The sequence below is a fragment of the Mesoplodon bidens genome, assembly GCF_964165515.1.
Source record: "Mesoplodon bidens genome assembly, chromosome: 6".
Taxonomy (NCBI): Eukaryota; Metazoa; Chordata; class Mammalia; order Artiodactyla; family Ziphiidae; genus Mesoplodon; species Mesoplodon bidens.
In genome coordinates, this window is record NC_138162.1 from 72,783,942 (window position 1) to 72,805,852 (window position 21,911).

General features: G+C 41.0%; 1 protein-coding gene across 5 annotated transcripts in view; it reads right to left on the reverse strand.

Annotated features, from left to right (window-relative positions):
* The window catches only part of JAK2 (Janus kinase 2), a 257,421-nt gene that overhangs the window by 159,598 nt on the left and 75,912 nt on the right, over window positions 1-21,911 (reverse strand). For 3 of the 5 annotated variants that reach the window (XM_081238459.1, XM_081238457.1, XM_081238458.1), the window contains one exon: window positions 13,059-13,137. The gene's annotated coding sequence lies outside the window, so the exon portion shown is untranslated. Of the gene's footprint in view, window positions 1-3,852; window positions 4,060-13,058; window positions 13,138-13,470; window positions 13,654-21,911 lie in introns of those variants that run through there. The other 2 variants (XM_081238456.1, XM_081238455.1) reach the window with 2 other exon arrangements.

Sequence of the window (21,911 nt, forward strand, 5' to 3'; positions counted from 1 at the left end):
TCGTATATCCTTGCCTCCTTTGTCATAGATTAGTTGACCATAGGTGTGTGGGTTGATCTCTGGGCTTTCTATCCTGTTCCATTGACCTTTATTTGTTTTTGTGCCAGTACCATATTGTCTTGATTACTGTAGCTTTGTAGTGTAGTCTGATGACAGGGAGTCTGATTCCTCCAGCTCCGTTTTTTTCCCTCAAGACTGCTTTGGCTATTCGGAGTCTTTTGTGTCTCCATACAAATTTTTAAGATTTTTTGTTCTAGTTCTGTGAAAAATGCCACTGGTAATTTGATAGGGATTGCATTGAATCTATAGATTGCTTTGGGTAGTATAGTCATTTTCACAATATTGATTCTTCCAATCCAAGAAAATGGTATATCTCTCCATCTGTTTATGTCATCTTTAATTTCTTTCATCAGTGTCTTATAGTTTTCTGCATATAGGTCTTTTGTCTCCCTAGGTATTTTATTATTTTTGTTGCAATGGTAAATGGGAGAGTTTCCTTAATTTCTCTTCCAGATTTTTCATCATTAGTGTATAGGAATGCAAGAGATTTCTGTGCATTAATTTTGTATCCTTCAACATCACCAAATTCATTGATTAGCTCTAGTAGTTTTCTGGTGGCATCTTTAGGATTCTCTATGTATATTATCATGTCATCTGCAAACAGTTTTACTTATTCTTTTCCAATTTGTATTCCTTTTATTTCTTTTTCTTCTCTGATTGCCGTGGCTAGGACTTGCAAAACTATGTGGAGTAACAGTGGTGAGAGTGGACATCCTTGTCTTGTTCCTGATCTTAGAGGAAATGCTTTCAGTTTTTCACCACTGAGAATGATGCTGTGGGTTTGTCGTATATGGCCTTTATCATGTTGAAGTCAGTTCCCTCTATGCCCACTTTTTCTGGAGGGTTTTTATCATAAATGGGTGTTGAATTTTGTCAAAAGCTTTTTCTGCATCTATTGAGATGATCACATGGTCTTTATTCTTCAATTTGTTGATATGGTGTATCACAATGATTGATTTGCGTATATTGAAGAATCCTTGCATCTCTGGGATAAATCCCAGTTGATCATGGTGTATGATCCTTTTGATGTGTTGTTGGATTCTCTTTGCTAGTATTTTGTTGAGGATTTTTGCATCTATATTCATCAGTGATATTGGTCTGTAATTTTCTTTTTTTGTAGTATCTTTGTCTGGTTTTGGTATCAGGGTGATGGTGGCCTCATTGAATGAGTTTGGGAGTGTTCCTTCCTCCGCAATTTTTTGGAAGAGTTTAAGAAGGATGGGTGTTAGCTCTTCTCTACATGTTTGATAGAATTCACCTGTGAAGCCATCTGGTCCTGGACTTTTGTTTGTTGGAGATTTTTAATCACAGTTTCAGTTTCATTACTTGTGATTGGTCTGTTCATATTTTCTATTTCTTCCTGGTTCAGTCTTGGAAGGTTTATACCTTTCTAAGAATATGTCCATTTCTTCCAGGTTGTCCATTTTGTTAGCATAGAGTTGCTTGTAGTAGTCTCTTAGGATGCTTTGTATTTCAGTGGTGTCTGTTGTAACTTTTCCTTTTTCATTTCTGAATTTATTGATTTGAGTCCTCTCCCTCTTTTTCTTGATGAGTCTGGCTAATTGTTTATCAATTTTGTTTATCTTCTCAAAGAACCAGCTTTTACTTTTATTGATCTTTGCTATTGTTTTCTTTGTTTCTATTTCGTTTATTTCTGCTCTGATCTTTATGATTTCCTTCCTTCTGCTAACTTTGGGTTTTGTTTGTTCTTCTTTCTCTAGTTCCTTTAGGTGTTAGATTGAGATTTTTCTTGTTTCTTGAAGTAGGCTTGTATAGCTATCAACTTCCCTCTTAAAACTGCTTTTGCTGCATCCCATAGGTTTTGGATCATTGTGGTTTCATTGTCATTTTCTCTAGGTATTTTTTGATATTCTCTTTGAGTTCTTCAGTGATCTCTTGGTTACTTAGTAACGTACTTTTAGCCTCCATGTGTTTGTGTATTTTACGTTTTTTCCGTGTAATTGATTTCTAATCTCATAGCGTTGTGGTCAGAAAAGATGCTTGATATGATTTCAGTTTTCTTAAATTTACTGAGGCTTGGTTTGTGACCCAAGGTGTGATCTATCCTGGAGAATGTTCCATGTGCACTTGAGAAGGAAGTGTAATCTGCTGTTTTGGAATGGAATGTCCTACAAATATCAATTAAATCTATCTGGTCTACTGTGTCATTTAAAGCTTGTGTTTCCTTCTTAATTTTCTGTTTGGATGATCTGTCCATTGGTGTAAGTTAGGTGTTAATGTCCCCCACTATTATTGTGTTACCATCGATTTCCTCTTTTAGAGCAGTTAGCAGTTGCCTTATGTATTGAGGTGCTCCTATGTTAGGTGCATATATATTTATAATTGTTATATCTTCTTCTTGGATTGATCCCTTGATCATTACGTAGTGTCCTTCCTTGTCTCCTGTAACATTCTTTATTTTAAAGTCTATTTTATCTGATACGAGTATTGCTACTCCAGCTTTCTTCCATCCCCTCACTTTCAGTCTGTATGTGTCCCTAGGTCTGAAGTGGGTCTCTTGTAGACAGCATATATATGGGTCTTGTTTTTGTATCCATTCAGCAAGCCTGTGTCTTTTGGCTGGAGCATTTAATCCATTCACGTTTAAGGTAATTATCGATATGTATGTTCCTATTACCATTTTCTTAATTGTTTTGGGTTTGTTATTGTAGGTCTTTTCCTTCTCTTGTGTTTCCTGCCTAGAGAAGTTCCTTTAGCATTTGTTGTAAAGCTGGTTTGGTGGTGGTGAATTCTCTTAGCTTTTGCTTATCTGTAAAGTTTTTGATTTCTCCATCAAATCTGAATGAGATCATTGCCAGGTAGAGTAATCTTGGTTGTAGGTTCTTCCCTTTCATCACTTTAAATATGTCATGCCAGTCCCTTCTGGCTTGTAGAGTTTCTGCTGAGATATCAGCTGCTAACCTTATGGGAGTTTCCTTGTATGTTATTTGTTGCTTTTCCCTTGCTGCTTTCAATAATTTTTTTTGTCTTTAATTTTTGCCAATTTGATTACTATGTGTCTTAGTGTATTCTTCCTTAGGTTTAATCCTGTATGGGACTCTCTGCACTTCCTGGACTTGGATGGCTATTTCCTTTCCCATGTTAGGCAAGTTTTCCACTATAATCTCTTCAAGTATTTTCTTGGGTCCTTTCTCTCTCTCTTCTCCTTCTGGGACCCCCATAATGTGAATGTTGTTGTGTTTAATGTTGTCCCAGAGGTCTCTTAGGTTGTCTTCATTTCTTTTCATTCTTTTTTCTTTATTCTGTTCCCATCAGTGAATTCCACCATTCTGTCTTCCAGGTCACTTATCCATTCTTCTGCCTCAGTTATTCTGCTATTGATTCCTTCTAGTGTAGTTTTCGTTTCAGTTATTGTATTGTTCATCTCTGTTTGTTTGTTCTTTAATTCTTCTAGGTCTTTGTTAAACATTTTTTGCATCTTCTCGATCTTTGCCTCTATTCTTTATCCAAGGTCCTGGATCATCTTCACTATCATATTCTGAATTGTTTTTCTGGGAGGTTGCCTATCTCCACTTCATTAAGTTATTTTTCTGGGGTTTTATCTTGTTCCTTCATCTGGTACATAGCCCTCTGCCTTTTCATCTTGTCTATTTTTCTGTGAATATGGTTTTTGTTCCACAGGCTGCAGGATTGTAGTTCTTCTTGCTTCTGCTGTCTTCCCTCTGGTGGATGAGGCTATCCCAGAAAAGTTATTGAAGGAACTCTGGGAACCTGGTACTTAAAAAATTAGATATAATAAATTTCAAGTCATCATAAATATTCTGATTTTACCTTCAGTTAAATATTAGACCAAGATGAGTCTTCATTTTTTCATAATGCTATAATAATGGCTTGATTATTCAACATGAAGAATCCTTTTACTGGAACCATTTTTCAGCTCATTTCTGTATTGAAGTTGAGACTCAGTGCCATATTAGTTCTGTTTGGAATCCTCCTTGAAGACTTGTCCATCATAGTCAAGACCAGGGCTCAGAGTTTCTAAAAAAGATTTTAGAAGATGAATTAAATTTAGTCAGATGTAGGCTTGGCAGCTACCAGGAGCAAGACTTCTAGGATGGTGGGTGACCTTGCTGAGTCAACTGTCTGGGATTGAATCCTTCTTTGCCAATTTAACTAATGTGGTGTCCTCATCTGGCAGTCCGGTGGTTAAGACTCCGCACTTCCACTGCAGAGCGCAGGTTCAATCCCTGGTCGGGGAACTAAGATCCTGCAAGTCTTGTGGTGCGGCCTGCTAGTGTTGGAGGGTCTCCTGCAGAGGTGGCAGGTGGCTGTGGCTCACCGTGAGGACAACGACACTGGCAGCAGAAGTTCTGGGAAGTACTCCTTGGCGTGAGCCCTCCCAGAGTCTGCCATTAACCCCACCAAAGAGCCAGGTAGCAGGACATAAGTATTTTAAGAGAGAATAAAGAGAAGAGACAAATAGAGACAACTCTTCCAAAGAGCTTTGCTCCAAAGGCAGTAGAAATGGGGCAGTAGCTTGAAGACAATATGGAGTCAAGTAATGGTATAAATTAGGAATTGACAAACTACAGCTCACAGGTCAAATTCAGACAGTTACCTGTTTTTGTAAAGAAAGCTTTACAAAACTGCCTGTTTTGTAAATAAAGCTTTACATGTCTCTTTATTTATAGCTGCTTTTGCACCACAGTGGTAGAGTTGAGTAGTTGTATTAGAGACAATCTTGCCTGAAAAGCCCAAAATATTTACTCTCTGTTCTTTAAGAGAAATACTGCCAAATCCTGGTTTAAATCAGTGACTCTCACAGTTTGGTACCCAAACCAACATCATCAGCATCACGTGGGAACCTATCAGAAATGCAAATTCTCAGGTCCCACTACAGACCTACTGAATCAGAAACTCTGGGCACGGGGCCCAGCAATCTGTGTGTAAACAAGACCTCTATCTAGGTAATTCTGATTAAGAACTACTGGTGGGGCTTACCTGGTGGCGCAGTGGTTGAGAGTCCACCTGCCGATGCAGGGGACACAGGTTCGTGCCCCGGTCCGGGCAGATCCCACATGCTGTGGGGTGGCTGGGCCCGTGAGCCATGGCTGCTGAGCCTGCGCGTCCAGAGCCTGTGCTCCGCAACGGGAGAGGCCACAACAGTGAGGCCCGCATACCGCAAAAGAAAAAAAAAAAAAAAAAAAAAAAGAACTACTGGGTAAGGGAACAGTTCTAGTAAAGCCAGGAACAGATAGGGACCCATCAGGAGTTTGTGTTCACAAATTTAAAGGGCCTTGAAGAGATTTAATGGAAACTTAACAGGCCTCAAGGAGGCTGTCAGTGAGGGCTTAAAGGAAAATGAGGAAAATGCTATTGAAAGCTAAATAAAAGGAGACCCTTGTTATATAGTAAAGTTTAGCAAAACTATCACCTATGGTAACATGGAAAATAAAGCATATAGTTAATAAATTAAGAAGATTCTAGGTAGAATGTTGAAGAAACAGCTAGCTTCTTCTATCTGCCTTTATAAGTGAAAGAGCAGCAAGAGGAAATAAAAAATGAGCTATTCGCTTTCTGAGTGGAATTTCAATGAAATGTAAAGGGCTAAGAACAGTCTTTTCAGCCAGCAAAATGTTCTTAAAGAAAGGGCCTCAGGCTTCCCTGGTGGCGCAGTGGTTGAGAGTCCGCCTGCTGATGCAGGGGACGCGGGTTCGTGCCCCGGTCTGGGAAGATCCCACATGCCGCGGAGCAGCTGGGCCCGTGAGCCATGGCCGCTGAGCCTGCGCGTCCGGAGCCTGTGCTCCGCAAAGGGAGAGGCCACAACAGTGAGAGGCCCGCGTACTGCAAAAAAAAAAAAAAAAAAGAAAGAAAGAAAGAAAGAAAAAAGAAAGGGCCTCAAGGCAAAAACCAAATCTAGAGTGGGACCACTGTTCAGACCTCAGAAAGATCTGAATCAGTACCTCACAGATCCTTTCAAACAAGAGATTACCTTAGGATCTTAAGGATATTGTTCTACAGCAGCTTCACAGAAGCCTAAGGTAGGAAAAAGTTCCTCTCAAAACAGATTTGTGGGTATGACTTTTGTCTGATGGAGTAGATTATGAACTGACACACAGGAAGTCCACAAAGTTTTTACTGGAGTTACATTAGCTTAGAATGAAAGGGACAGTAATAATATAAAATAAAAGGAGGCATTTGGACCCCAAACTACTACAGGCAGGAAGCAAGCTCAGAAGCTTACTCAGTGGCAAACAAGATCAGTTCTTCTGGGGAAAAAAAAAATGATTCAGAAGGTGAAGCCAAAGACCAAAAGAAGATGCCATGGCCCACTAAGAACAACTTCCAGGGAACAGGACTGAACCCTAATCAAGGAACTGCCATCATGCACACAGCCAGGTTTCGGAATTGCTATAGAATGCCGTGTGACTCCCTTTTTCCCTCTTTTTTGAACAGGAATGTCTAATGCAGTTAATGCATGCCTTTCCAATCTTGTAGTTTAATTACGTGGAGGCATATTACTTGTCTTTTCACAGGTCTTCAGTTAAAGAGGAATCATTCTCAAGAAACCATACCCAAGGAACCTCATCTTCATCTGGACCTGATTTCAATGATGAGATACTGGATTTTGAGTGATGTCATTATGGGATGTGAATTAGAGGTCTCTGAGGAAGGAGTTAGTGTATTTTGGACGTAGCAGGGATGTGAAGTGTGGCAAAATGGCAATTATGGCAATAATATTGTCCAGAGATAGCCATAACAAAATCTCCCATCCCATGTTTTCTTCCACAGTGTGACCTTGCCGCTCCCCAATTTATACCGAGGGCTAACCTGATTAGGTCCACCAAACCTAACCTGACTCACTTGATTTTAATTGCCTGCCTTTAGTTGATTTTAAAATCCATATAGCTAACAGTCATTAGCCAAGCAATATATCTAAACTCCCAACAGCTTTCTCATAGATAACACCTTAGACTATAAGTCACTATAATAATGCTTGCCTAAGTTGTTTTTCAGGAACTTAGAGCTAGTTCTTGACCAGCTCAAACCAGCTGAGACCACCACCCGTTCAACTGGGACTGCCTGATTGTCCAATGGATCACCTTTTCATGTCAGAAGACCAATAGCTCCACCCTCAGATCATGCTAATGCCACCATTTTCTGAACATGCACCCTATGAAGAAGCATGTAGCTCAGTTGTGCCTGTGCAGAACTTCAATCACTGCACTTTTTTCCTGCTTCCAATCACCTTTCCCCATGCCTCAGACCACCGTTCTCCTTTATTCCATAAATATCCCAAGCGCTTCACCTTCGGGAAGGCAGATTTGAGATTTGTTCTCCAGTCTCCTCATTCGGCTGCCCCATGAGTAAACATTTTCTCTGCTGCAAACCTCAGCATCTCAGCATGTGGCTTCCTGCACATCAGGCAAAGGAACCTGGTTCGGTAACACAAGAAGCAGAGTCTATTCCCCACCCCCACCTCACCATGTTCACTGAAATACTCACTTTTAAACCCTGACTCACCAGGTAAGAAAGCCAACTACCCTGAGGCCCCGATATTTTAAGGAAGTCCAAGCCACATGTACGTGTCCCAGTTAAGAGCCCCAGCTGAGATCTCAGTCAACAGCCAGTGTCAATTACCAGTCATGTGAGTGAAGACACCTCCAGATGATTCTAGCCCTCTACCTTCAAATTACGCCCAGCCAGCAACTCTTCCCAGCTGAGGTCCTAGACACTGTAGAGTGGAAACAAGTCATCTCTGGTGTGCCCTATCTGAAATAGTGACTCATAATATGAGTCTAATAAAGTAGTTATTTTTCATCACTAAGTTTTGGGGTGGTTTTGTCACAAAGTAATAGCAACTAAAATACATACTAATGGAAATGATCCAGTAGAGGGAAAAATTGAGAATGCAAGAATAGGAGAGAGAAATACAGTGCTAAAGTCCTTGAAGGCAAAAGGGGATGGTTTCCTCTACCCAAATAGATGAAGAAGCCTTACAAGGGACACTGAATAGTACATACATTGTAAAGGAGGGAAGGGCAGAGTACAGGTACAGATACAGAATTGGAGGAAAGGGCCCTATTGATGGTGGATTGTGTTATTTACACATATGGAGCTAAGTAGCAGAAGACACTGTTTTATGATTTGAAAGTGGTTTCCTGGAGAACAACAATCAGAGATGGTGGGGAGGGGGGCAGAGGCAAGGGGCTGCTGTTTTTTGTTATAAACATTTAAACCATTTACTTCTTAAACTTTATGCACACTTTACCATGTGATTTCACCTTTTTAAAGTAAACAGTTTTTTAAAAAATTTAGTCCACTCCTTCATTTTCCAAATGAGGAAAAGAACAAGACTCACTGATTATGTGACTTGCTCAAAATCACACACCATATTGACAGCAGTCAGTCCTTGATCCCCTGATTTCCAAAACAGTGTACTTCCTCACATCACACTACCTTTTATATTATAAAAAATACTACCTACTGGCATATTTCATAATCAGAATTTATTAAAATAACTTAGTAAGCAATAATGAATGCCCTATTCTCAAGGACTGATACCAAAAAAGGCAGAAGAGTGTCCTTGGGAAGATCAAAATACTCATTCAAGCAAAACAAATAGCCCATGGACTATCTCTACCTCATTCACCTTTAGAGTAGCTATACTGTACAGGCTTCAAAAACAGATAACACTTCCTTTGTCCTTTCCAATTCTCCTAATCTGAATACTCTTAATTATGCTACCTTTGGTTTTATAAGTTATCTACCAAGAATTTCTCTTTCCTTTTAGTAATTAATACCTTATCATTTTATTCAGATCTTACCAGTACAATTGCACCCAGAGGTTATCTGTCTAAACTGACAGACCAATGAATGTCTAATGCTAACCACTGAATGTCTACTCATTCAAATAATATAAATGCAGGGCTAATGCCCATAAGGAATATGGGCCCCTGTGTAGTGTGATATGAAAGGACACAGATTAATGACAAACATTCTGTCAAAAAATACCTCCTAGTCTTTATTGTGTCTAAAATTCTCATCATTAGTCCCAGGGATGGAGAGCTTTGAATAGAAGTCTCCACTGATCAACCAAAAGTCAAATTCAACAGTTTTTTGTTATATTAGGGAGAACAAAATATTTGCAATGGTTATTTCTGCATGGGGAAACCATAAGCTGTTTTCTTCTTTCTTCTGCTTTTCTAGGTTTTATATTAGGAAAAACAGCAGTATAAATTTTTAAGACCTTTTTCTTTCTTTTTTTAAAAATTAATTAATTTATTTATTTTTGGCGGCATTGGGTGTTCGTTGCTGTGCACGGTTGTGGCGAAAGGGGGCTACTCTTCATTGCAGTGTGCAGCCTTCTCATTGCGGTGGCTTCTCTTGTTGCGGAGCACGGGCTCTAGGAGCACAGGCTTCAGTAGTTGTGGCACGTGGGCTCAGTAGTTGTGGCTCAAGAGTTCTAGATGCATGCTCAGCAGTTGTAGCGCACAGGGTTAGGTGCTCCGTGGCACGTGGGATCTTCCCAGACCAGGGCTCGAACCCATGTCCCCTGCATTGGCAGTCAGATTCTTAACCACTGAGCCACCAGGGAAGTCCCAAGACCTTTTAAAGTTCTGATTCTTCTCACTTCTTGGCAGTGATCAACAATGGTAAACTTGTTAATCAATCCCAACTTCTTAACCTACCCACCCACCTGCTTCTCACGCTGACTGCTCCATCTTTGTCGCCTTTGCCAATTCCTCTTCTTTCATCCATTCTCTAATTATGTGCAGTTCCCAAGGCTCAATCTCAGATGTGCTGCTCTTCTCTCTAAGCACAATTCCAGCCTTAAATTTCTCTACTAAGTTCTAGTCATATTGTCCCACTGTCTGGCTATCTATTTTCACTTACTTACCCCACTGTCAGCTCAAACTCAACATATCCAAAATATAAGCCCAGTTGTCTGTATCCCGTCACCCAGCTACTAATACCTCATACCTATTTCTGTCAGTACTGTCATTAATAAAACCCTAGTTTTTTTTGTCACCAACTAGGTGAGTAACTTTGGCCACATTTTTAAACCTCTCTGGGTTTCCTAATGCACATGTTCTCAGATATCTTAAGAGTTTCAACACTCTTTGATTTCCTCTGTCACTGAGGATCAAAACTTCAGTCATTTTTGATTACTCCTCTCCCTCCCCCGACTACATCCTCCTTTCTTATTCAGTCCAGCATTAAGCCTTGTGTGACATCTCTCCAGTCTTATTTTCACTAAAGCCAAATCCTCATTACCTCAGGCCCAGATTATTTTCCTAGCTTTATCACTTCTCTTTCCAACTCATACTCTACCCAGTGCTGGTGCCACTGTGATTTTCTTAAAATACTTTTTTAAGCAAGTTCCTTCTCAATCAGAAACTTTTAAAGCTTGTCTATTACCTATGAAGCAAAGTGTTGATACATTCTTCTCATCCTAGTACTTAAAACCGTCCATAATCTAATTTCAATCTACATTTCCAACCTGATTTCTTACTACTCTGATTCTAAGAGGTTGATATGACTTTCAATATTCTAGGCTGAGGATAAGAGTCCCGGGATTCAGGTGGTAAAAGTGGGGGAAGCAGAGATATGAATGACAAAATAAATATGAATAGGACATGTTGAATGGATTAATATATGAGGTAAATGAAAGAGGTAGTTTAAAGATGACATCTAATTTAAAGCCTATATGGCTGGGAGAGAAGGAAATTGCAAAGGGGTATAAAAAGATGATTTTCATTTAAGGTATGTTAAGTTTAAGGAGATCGTCAAAAATACTAGTAGAAAAACAGTACTGGAAAAACCAGAAAGTAACTAGAATGACAATCAACAGGATTAGTCTAAAACGAAAGAGCTAGACAGAAGCTATAAAGATATTAAATAGGAGAGTAAATATACTAAGCTATGATCAGCTAGTAATGGCTTTATCAATAAATTTATAACTGGCTGTATCAATAACTGTATCAATAATTTTGGTGGGGAGGGGAATCAATTACTGACCAACATTAAAAAATGCAGTTTTCCCATTTAAAAAAATTTATCAGAAAATCCAACCAAAAGCTAAGGCAAAGGTTCCCAAACTTTCTCCATTTAGGAAATCCTTAGTCTTAGTAATTTTTTCATAGCACCCTTAGGCCAAAAGAAATATTTAAGTAGGTGGGTTCAAACCACTTAAGTGTTAATGTTCTTATAACTTAGTGCTTGTTGGGCACTGTACAAACTCTCAAACCTGGAATCAAATTGGACAACATGACACTCTAGTATCCTGTTTCATACAGTAGTTGCTTTTTATCAGAGCAACCTCTAAAAATACAGCTTTGCAAAAACATGACATTGTAGAAAGGAATGTGTCAATCCAATGTTGAAACTGTGAACTACCTCAAACTATCAGTTCATGCTTGAGTTCAATGGCACTCTGGGCCACCTCAGCACACAGTTTGGGCAACTGGGAACAAAGAAAAGGGGCCTAAAAAAGAGAAGAATAAAAAGCAATGGGAGAGGAGCAAAAGAAAGTTCTTATTAGCATGGTTAACCACAAGAGGGCAGCACAACAGTTGGTAGGGGCAGCACAAATGTGGGGGGGAGGGGGGGTGGGGAGAGATGATAAGGGTCAAACCTTTCCATAAAAAGGCTCTAAGACCCCTTAACCACTTCAAGACATAAAAGTCCTTTTTCTCCTTATACTAAAGAGGAAGAAATACTGGTCACTGTCAGATCACATTATGCAGTCATTGTGCCCTTCTCTGAATATCCTTTGCCTGCCCAGCCATGCCTTTCACAGTAGCCAAGCAATGTACTACTTCGCATGCATAATCTTATTCAATCCTCACAACAATCTTATAAGAAAGTGCGGCTCAAAGAGATTTTAAATAATACCACTATTAAGTGGCAGGAACACCAGAGTTCAAACCCAGATCTGACCCCAAAGCCAATGTCCTTCCCTACTCTGCCTCAAAAGCATCTCACCTTTCAGCAATAACCAGGTGAAGTAGAGGAAAGACCATGTTCCCATCCTATACCTGAGACACCTGTCTCAAATCACCAGGAAAACCCAGTAAATGAAACAAACTATTCCTTAACAGGTCCCTAAAACATGCTAAATAACTCCAAACACAGGACACTCAGAGCCAAAACAAGCATTATATGCTTAACTAGTCAGCAAGTACTGTAGCTTTCCTGTACAGGTAAATACTTGTTAAGGCAAATGTTGGACACATCTGCTTTGCAGATATGTTACACACTAAAAGGTATGTGCACATACAAGCAAGTGATTCTCATACCTAACGTGGTAAAAGGTGAAGGGGGTAGGGAAAGGTAGGCCAAAGGTTGATTATTCATCTTCATAACTATTGGGTGTTATATCAGAATATCTGCAGTAGCCCAACAACTCACTTGTACAAACCTATTATGAAACCAAAAGCAATCGTCATAGCTCTTATTCCCACTTGTAGTTTCCTTCTCCACATTTTTCCTCCCCTCTGTGACATACTCAGCTGCCCCTATCCTTTCATTCAGAGAAAAGGAGTTTCTCCTGGCAGATTAATAACCACCGGAAAGCAAAATGGGTAAATTCAACCGACACAGCAAACTTAAGCAGATAAAACCATTCACGAAGCATTCAGTGTGGTAGCAGAAAGCCCAGCAAGGGCAGCTAACGTGTCCTCTCAATAGGTATCTCTTATTACTTGAAAATGTTCCTCGTTCAAAGATTAACAATCTTTGGCTGCCTGAGGAGAAAGGGTAACGGACAACGTTTTCTCTGCAAAGAAAGACAATGTACCATCAGCAGAGAAACAAACAATTAACGTTTCTTAAAGGATCCAAGAGCAACAATAACCCCCAAAATTACCCTCCCAGAGCAATATTCAAAGTTCAGTACTGCCATTTTCAAAGGAGTAAGCAACAATGAGCCCTGCCTGTCGACACACGCTTCCAACCTTCCTACGCACAACAGCTCGAGACACCCTCGTCTTTACTGCAGCGAAAAAAGACAGCAGCCAGGATCGCATACCCACCTTCGCGGGAAGGGGAGGAAGGGCCTCTTCTGCAGAAGAGAAACAGATCACATCTTGTTGCCTTGCCTGCTTCCGAAACCTAAAAAAAAAAAAAAAAAAAAAAAAAAAAAAAAAAAAGCAGCAGTTAGTACCGCAGAAATCCAGGGGAAATAGATGCTCTTTTCTAGGCTGTTCAGATATCTAGAAAATTTTAAAGAGGGATAAGTAAAAGGGGAGGAGGAATATCAGACACATAAGGATGCAAATATCAACGCAAGACACTCCGTTGTAGGTTCCCTTTTAAAGAGGAGGATTTTCTTGCCGAGAAGTTTACTGCCACTAGCGAAGGGAAAGCGGGGATCAGCAGGTGGGAGGGAGGGTGAAGAGAGAACTGCTGCCCTCCACTCGGAGCCCAGGCAGCGATAACACCCACCCGCTGCACGGATCAGGCGACGAGGACGCGCCCCGAGGCCGCAGGGACTGCTCCTACCCGGCGCCTCCGGCCGGCCACGATCTTCGAAGCCCCTGGAGCGGGCAAGGGTCCGAGCGTCCGCCAGGCTGGGCCCTCGGGGGCCCTCCCGTGCGGGTTCTGCTCCCACTCACATCCCTCGGCGGCGAGGGCCGGGCCTCTCCCTGCGCGGCGATAGCAGCCCTCCGCCCTGACGCGCTCCGCAAGTCCGGGCCCCGGGGCCGAGTGGCCGAGGCGGCGGCACGAACTGACGAGCGAGCCGGGAGCCGGCCCAGCCTCTCAGCGCCCAGGGAGGCCGTTAGCGGAGGCCGCTTCTTGCCCCCTTCTGCTCCTCTTCCTCTCTCCTTCCGGCAGCCCACACCACTCCCACTTCGGGCAGCCGGGAAGCCCGTCACAGTCGTCGTCTCCACCCTCTCCCAAGCCACACCGTCTTCTCAGCGCCGCAGGCGACACTGTCTGGGATGTCCTATTTACGTCCAACTCAGCCTCCCAGTTGGCCTCGGGTCCGGCGGCCGGTTCACGGCTGTCTGAGGCCGCCTCAGAGCCAGGCGGGGACGGGGGCGGGCGCCTGGCGTGCGCCCCCGGTCTGCGCGTGCGCGCGTGTGCCTCTCCACCCAGGCCGCGCTTTCCCTGGCGCGCGCGGAGGGGCCGACGGTGACTGGCTACGCAGGACCGTGGCTTCTCGGGAAGCCGGCGAGCGTGCGCGGAGATTCCCGCGGTGGCCCCTGGGCGTGAACGGGCGGGGGGACTTGAGCTGGGCTGGGCCCTCCGCAGATGGCCGTGTGCGTGGCCGCCGCCCGCCGTGGAGGCGGCTGGGAATGAGTTAGTCACGCCGGGAAGGCGCCTCCGGCGCACAACCTGGCACCGCACAGAGACTTTCCCCTCCCGCGCACTGTTGTCTTTTTCTGCTTTTGCTCCCACGTTCGGGGTGCAGCAAACCTGCCCCTCCACAGTCCAGGCCGCTAGGCGGAGAGAAGTAGCGCCGAGGGTTGGGGCAACGCGTTCATACGCACCGTTTCGCGCCAATGCAATTCCGTGCGCCTGATTCCAACCAGTCACCTCTGCTGGAAAGGGGTGAGGGTGGGATGAGGTGCCCAGATGCCTGTGGAATGGCGACAAGGCCTGGCAAAGGAGGAGAAACAACTTCCACCACCCCAAAGAGCCTCATTCATTCATTCAACAAATATTTACAGAGCACCTACTGTGTGCCAGGCTGTAGGACCCCAAGGATGATATGTGAACACAACCCACACACTCTTTGCCCCACTGGAGCTTGTATTCTGATAACGCGACAAAAATGCTTTCAATTTATCAGTATAATGTGCCAGAGTATAACTGCCGCTAGGAAAAGTAAAGGAGCAGGAAGTGAGGAGGCAGTGTGCTATTTTAGTTATGGTGGCCAGGAAAGACCTTCCAGAGAAACTAACGTTTGAGCAGAGATCTGAAGGATGAGAACAAGCCAGTCCTGTGGCTATCTGGGAAAAGAGTTTCATGCAGAAACACTAGCAAAGGCAAAGACCCTGAGAAGTGAAGGTGCCTGGCAAGTTCAAAGGACCGGGAAAGAGGTCACTGGCTGGAGGACAGTGAAGGAAGGGGCAGTGGTAAGAGGTGAGGCCGAAGAAGTAGCCTGTGACCCAACTGTGTAGGGCCTTTTTCACTCATCATCAGCCTTCCTTCTGTCAATCTGAAAAACAAACATGCATTTATAGCCCCTGTTTCCCCATACAAATGATGCTGCGATTCAGGTCAAGCTTGTATTTAATGGTTTCTTTAAATAAACTTCACCAAAGCAACTCCTGCATTTCTTCTTACATAAGACCCATTGCAAAAGGTCTTTGAGCAAATGATAGCAGGATAGGAAATGACTTGAATTCACACTGACTTCTTAAAGTAAGTAGTGAACTAGAGCCCTGTTTTCTCCTAAGAAGGGATTTACAGGGGAACTGCATTCCTATGGCTACTGTCTGACAAGCAAAATATGCTGGAGAGTTCTTGGTCGTTGTTGTTGTCGTTGTTTAGTTTCTAAAAAGAAATTAGAAATAGGAGTTGTGACTCAACAGCAAATCTAAAATCTGCTTAGAATGTTAAGGTTGAAATTACAAGCAGCGACCACCATGAGAGTTCCCTTTTCCTGCAAACAAAAACTGTTAACTGGAGTAGAAACCAGAACACAGACCCACATAAAGAACATAAAATGCTGAAGGCGGCCTTAATGTTAGGGTTAAAATGAAAATCTGAACTGTGGAAATGGAAGCATTCTCTTTGGGAGGGGTGGGGGGCAAAAGCCTGTTTAAGAACTCTAAACAGTACAGATACATTCATTGTAGTAAATGATGTACCTATATTTTGTAATGATGTGCTTATTCAACCAGGCATGATATCTATTACTTCACTGCCTTTTTGCAGGGAAAGGCCATTTGGAAAGAGTAAATATTGAGGGTTTCTTGTGGGGGAAGGGATTCTTTTTTATAATAGTGATTTGGATAGGGAAGACAGGGTGGGCAAAGGAAATATATTAATCACAGGCTTGTAGACGAGAAATCAATCTACCCATACAGAGAGATAAGGTGACTTGCTTAGTGTCATTCTACTAGTGAAAGCCTCTCTCCTTACCAAAAATACTATGATTTTAAGCCAATATTACCCTGGAATGTTTAGCTCTTTTCACTCTGTAGAGAACTTTTTAACTCCTTACGTGATCCCTGGTAGTGACATAGCTAGAAATTTGCTCCCAGGGCGAATATTTCAGAAAGTTTCCTCTATTCTTTGATAATGGTAAAAGACGGATTCCAAGACATTTGACCAAGTCTTTCAAGACATTCTTTCACATAACATGGAGAAACAAGAAATGTGAGTTGGGTTGGATGATAACACATTTAGATCCAAAACTGATTGTATGGCCGTATCTCGAAGTAAAAATTAGCAGCCAGTTGTCAAGTATGGGGTGTTGTGCCACAAGTTCTGTCATTCTACTGCAGTAGAATATGGTGGCAGTGGCTCCTGACTGCCATTCCCTAACCCACACCTGCAACAAGACTGACAGAATGTGTTAGATGGGGCTTTGGCATTCACTTCTTTTTAAAGTCCTTAAGTGGTTTCAGTGCAAAGGTTGGAAATCCATGGCTCAGCGTTTAGGAACTTAAGGTTGAGTCTGGCTGACTCAGGTTTGAATCACTGTTTTCACCAAGGAAGTCATTTAAATTTTCTAAGCTTCCATTTCATCATCAGTATAATGAGGATAAGAATATCTTCTTTGAAGAGCTGTTTTGAAGATTAGATGAAAAAGTATTTTTAAACCCTTAGCACAGTTATTAAATGCCTATTATGGTTGTGGTGGGGACAAATTATAGATATCCCCAAGCTGGGGGGTATAAGAAATACGCTGGATTTTCTCAGTAATCCTGAAGCATTTGTCACAGTTTATTGTGTGACATGGAACTGTGTGGGCAGGAATGATAAGGGCTGGGTTGTAACAGAGATAAACGCAAAGACCTGCATTTGTATTTTTTAAAAAAACAAAACTATGCCATTAACTGATGAAATAATGAAAACAGTCTCAAGAGGAGCATAAATGTGAGAGCAGAAAAAGATACAGGAAAGTCCTTCCCCTTGGAAGGGGAAACAGGCTCAAGCAAAAGACTGGAGATAGATCCACAAGTTTGTTCCCTTTCAGGGTAGAGAAGATGTACTTTTCTGAAGGCATCAGCTATGGAGAGAGGCTAATTTATCCCAGGTCTAGTAATATAAACCGAAAGACAAAGTCAGGAGTGTGAATCAGGTAGACGGACAAGCAAGCAATGTTTTTTACTTTGAATCATCCAGATATTTTAGGACTATTCATTTCAAAGTTTGGTTGGATATGGCAAAAAAAATTTTCAAAATTTCCTCTGCCCTTTATCATATCTATATCTCTACATCAATTCTTTCATTCTTTATTATAGTCCCAAAGAAAAAGGTGTTCCTGGCAAGCAGGTCCCTCCTTCCCTTGAGATAACTGAATAAGTTTAATGTTGGTGCATAAAAACTAAAATAATTTCCCCATCTGTAAGCCAGGAATTAATAACCTCCTTCAGGTAAGGATGATTATTTGGCAAAATATGCAAAATGTCTATTATAATTATGCTGTACTTTACAAAAAAATTTAACTTAAAACATTTGAGGTATAGTACCAATTCACTAAAAATATTTTTCTTTATAAAAGGATCCATACCAAGATTCACTCTTCAAAATAGAAATTCCCCTCACATAATTATTGGTGTACAGAGTGTTAATTCCTGAGTCCTTATTTAGATTAAGGATTCTGCCTTCTTTCTTTGAGAACTGTCCTCTTCACCCAGAGTAGTCAGCCTCTAGCCCCTGTGTTACGGTTTGTGACCCTGCTACCCACACCCCTTGATCGCACCATGAGTTGTCACCTGACTCAAGCTGAGCCATTTATATCTCCCTCCTGAGGAAGTTGGAACTGGGATTCAAAGACAGTTGCTCAGACTTTTTTGTTCTCTTAAAGTGAAGTTACCCATGCTCTAAAATTATGGCTGCCATCTGTATTTATGTACATGGAGTTGCACAGAAAGCTGACTTGCTTTGGGAGAAAAGAATTGACACAGACAGAAAAGAGAAAAAAAAGAGTTCACCAGGAATGAATCCTCTTAGCTTTTCAGCTTCCTCTTCTTATAAGGCCCAAAGAAACTTCCTGTATTTGGTATCTTGAAAATACTTCCTTATGACAAATTTCCCCTTTTTACTTGAACCAGATCTAGTAGTGTCAGAGTACATGCAATGAAATAACCTGGAGTGAAACAGATATTATAGTACACTGATGAGAAGAAAAGAAAAAGAAAAGAAAAAAATATTCTTCAAATTACAACAGGGAAAATGTATATCTTTTTTTTTGAAATATGAGCTCCTCCTATTTATTTTTTTGTGATTCAAAATTTTTGTATATTATACTCCATTTAAAGTTATTATAAAACGTTGGCTAGGGCTTCCCTGGTGGCACAGTGGTTGAGAGTCCGCCTGCCGATGGAGGACACACGGGTTCGAGCCCTGGTCTGGGAAGATCCCACATGCCACGGAGCAGCTGGCCCCGTGAGCCACAATTACTGAGCCTGCGCGTCTGGAGCCTGTGCTCCGCAACAAGAGAGGCCGCGATACTGACAGGCCCACGCACCGCGATGAGGAGTGGCCCCCACTTGCCACAACTAGAGAAAGCCCTCGCACAGAAACGAAGACCCAACACAGCCATAAATAAATAAATAAATAAATAAAGAAAGAAAGAAAGAAAGAAAGAAAGAAAGAGCCGGTGACACGTACGTGCGCCGAGATAGCGCGAAAAAAAAAAAAAACTTTGGCTATATTCCATGTGCTGTACTGTATGTCTTTTAAAAATCCAATTTACCCACCAATTTTGGAATTCTATCTTCAATCATAAGGTCAAGCATAACTATACAAGTATTAGTCACAATCTAAGACATTACACGGAACCCATAGGTTAGCAGAAAATAAAGATACCTCCTCCTATAAAACATCACTCCTGTCACCACTGTTCAATTTTCTTTTCTAAGTTGCTTCACTCTACTTTCTCTGTAACAATTTTGTGAGTCTTCTGGGCCATAGTTATAATAATTGCTGTGGTCACTCCATGCTATCTACACTACTGACCAAAGGAAAATCTGATTTGATATTAAAGCATCATAATGATGTGGTTAAATACTCTGAATTTCAGTGTTACCTATGAAATACATAAATAGACCAGAAAATGCTGCATGACATAGTTGTCAATTTTAACTTCCACTCCTATATACTTATATACTACCCTACATTCCTCAAACTGAAACTGAGAAAAACCAGGAGAATAACTTTCTTCTTTCATCCACACCTGATACTGTCTCCCACTGAACACTGATATAACCATTCATTTGGAGAAAAAAAACAAATACTATTTCTTTGGTTTCTCCTTTTGTGTAATAGTGGTTTTGTTTTTTTGACTTTTGTTTTGTTTTGTTTTGGTTTTTTTTCCTCTGTCACCTTCATCTGTTATAAATCAAGCATGAAATGATGTAATAGTCCTCAGGCAAACTCTCTGGCTAGGTATTCTAATGCTACAAGAATTTTAGTATTGTGTGCTTTCCACTTAGATACCAATTCAGCTCTCTTACTACCCACAGGAAATGCTCTGGGGATCAACAGCACTACAAGTGATAAAGTTTTTAGCAGGAATGATAACTTTGGAAAATTTTTTAAATAACTGCTAATTACTGGAATAGACATGTTTTAAGGCTTTTGAAAGGTTGTCTTATACATTTTAGCATCTACTATCCTCATTAAAGGGCTTATAAGTATATTTGTTGAGCAAGCTACTTTTTCCTTTTTGATCCCAAAGTAGACATTAATACATACTACTTGTGGTAAATCCAACTAATATGGAAGATAAAGTATACAAAGTGGAAGTTCCTCTTGATCCTCTTTTCCTAGCCCTCTTTACTTCCCAGAGGTAACCACTGATAACTATTTCATGTGTAACTTTTCAGAATTTTTTCTAAGCATTTTCCTACTTATTTCCTATAGATTTAGTTTTGAACTCTATAAACCAAATAGATAATTCTATACTTTATTGTTTTACCATTTTTTCACTTAACACCTTCTGGAGACCTTCCATTTCAACATTTATTGCTTTCCCTCATTCTTTTTAACTTTTTACACAGTGTTCAACAAAATGGGTCATCATAACTTACCAAATAATTCCCCCATTTATGAACACTTAGGTTTGTGATTTTCAAAATTAAAAACAGTGCTAGGACTTCCCTGGTGGCGCAGTGGTTAAGAATCTGCCTGCCAATGAAGGGGACATGGGTTCGAGCCCTGGTCCAGGAAGATCCCACATGCCGCAGAGCAACTAAGCCCATATGCCACGCCTACTGAGCCCACGTGCCACAACTACTGAGCCCACCTGTCACAGTTACTGAAGCCCGCATCCCTAGAGCCCATGCTCCGCAACAAGAGAAGCCACTGCAGTGAGAAGCCCGCACACTACAACAAAGAGTAGCCCCTGCTCGCCCCAACTAGAGAAAGCCCACACGCAACAACAAAGACCCAAGGCAGCCAAAAATAAAAAATAATTAATTAATTAATTTTTTTAAAAACGGTGCTAAATTTGAACATCATTGTACATACATTCCATGGGCACAAAAGTATTCCCTAGGATAGACAATTAGACTCTCTGAGCCAAAAGAAATATATATTTAAAATTTGGTGGCTATTGCCAAATTGACTTTCAAAAATCTCATACTAGTATATCAATGCCCATTTCTCTATAATCTCACTAACTCTGGATATTATGAATCTTTAATTTTAGGTATTTTAAATTCCAAATAACATTCATTCCAATTGATCAACATATATTTTTTAAAACACCTATTATATGACAGGTAGTCTGCAAATGTTAGACACTCACTAGTTTGTTACACAGCCACTATTCTACCTATCCTTGCCTCTTTAATACATTTTAAAGTATACATAACATTAGATTATAAAATTCACCAACCATCTTGATCAAGCAATTATTCAATCATATTCAAATATATTTTGAAATTAGCTTCCTTGTACCATTTTTCTTACGGGAGAAAATGATTCCTTTGGGAAAATGCTGGTGAAATAACAAAGGCCAGAGATTTTTACTAGCTGGGGATTCTTTTTTTTAAAAATATTTATTTACTTATTTATTTGGCTGCGCTGGGTCTTAGTTGTGGTACGTAGGATCTTAGTTGCAGCATGCGGGATCTAGTTCCCTGACCAAGGATCGAGCCTAGGCCCCCTGCATTGGGAGCACGGAGTCTTAACCACTGGACCACCAGGAAGTCCCCTAGCTGGGGATTCTTTATTCAACCTTTCTGAACTTCTGTCTCCTAGTCTCCACAATGAGAATAATATGGGTGCCTACCTTTTAGAACTAATTTCAGGTTTTAATGAGATAACATAGAGAAAACAACAAATTCCTGATAGTAATAGGTAATGTCAGAGTACGTGCAACACACCAGTCATTCTTCAAGAGCTTTACATGTATTAACTCATTTGAGCCTCACAACAACTCTAGGAGATGGCTACCTCTGTTATCTTCATTTCAAAAATAAGAAATTGAGACCAGAGAAGAACTTTTCCAGGGCCTTCCAGAAACACTGCAGAGGCAAGACTGAATCCCAGAAGACCTGGCTTCAGAGATAACTCTCATACCAACTCCACTATACTGTCTCCTGTAGAGGTAATAAAGCAATAAATATTATTTCCTTTATTCTTTGAGTATTATACCAGAGTCTATGAGATACACATCCCTACCTACAGGATGTTAAATATGCTGATAGAAGATGATTCATTAAATTCTTTTCTTTAACATCTTAATTGGAGTATAA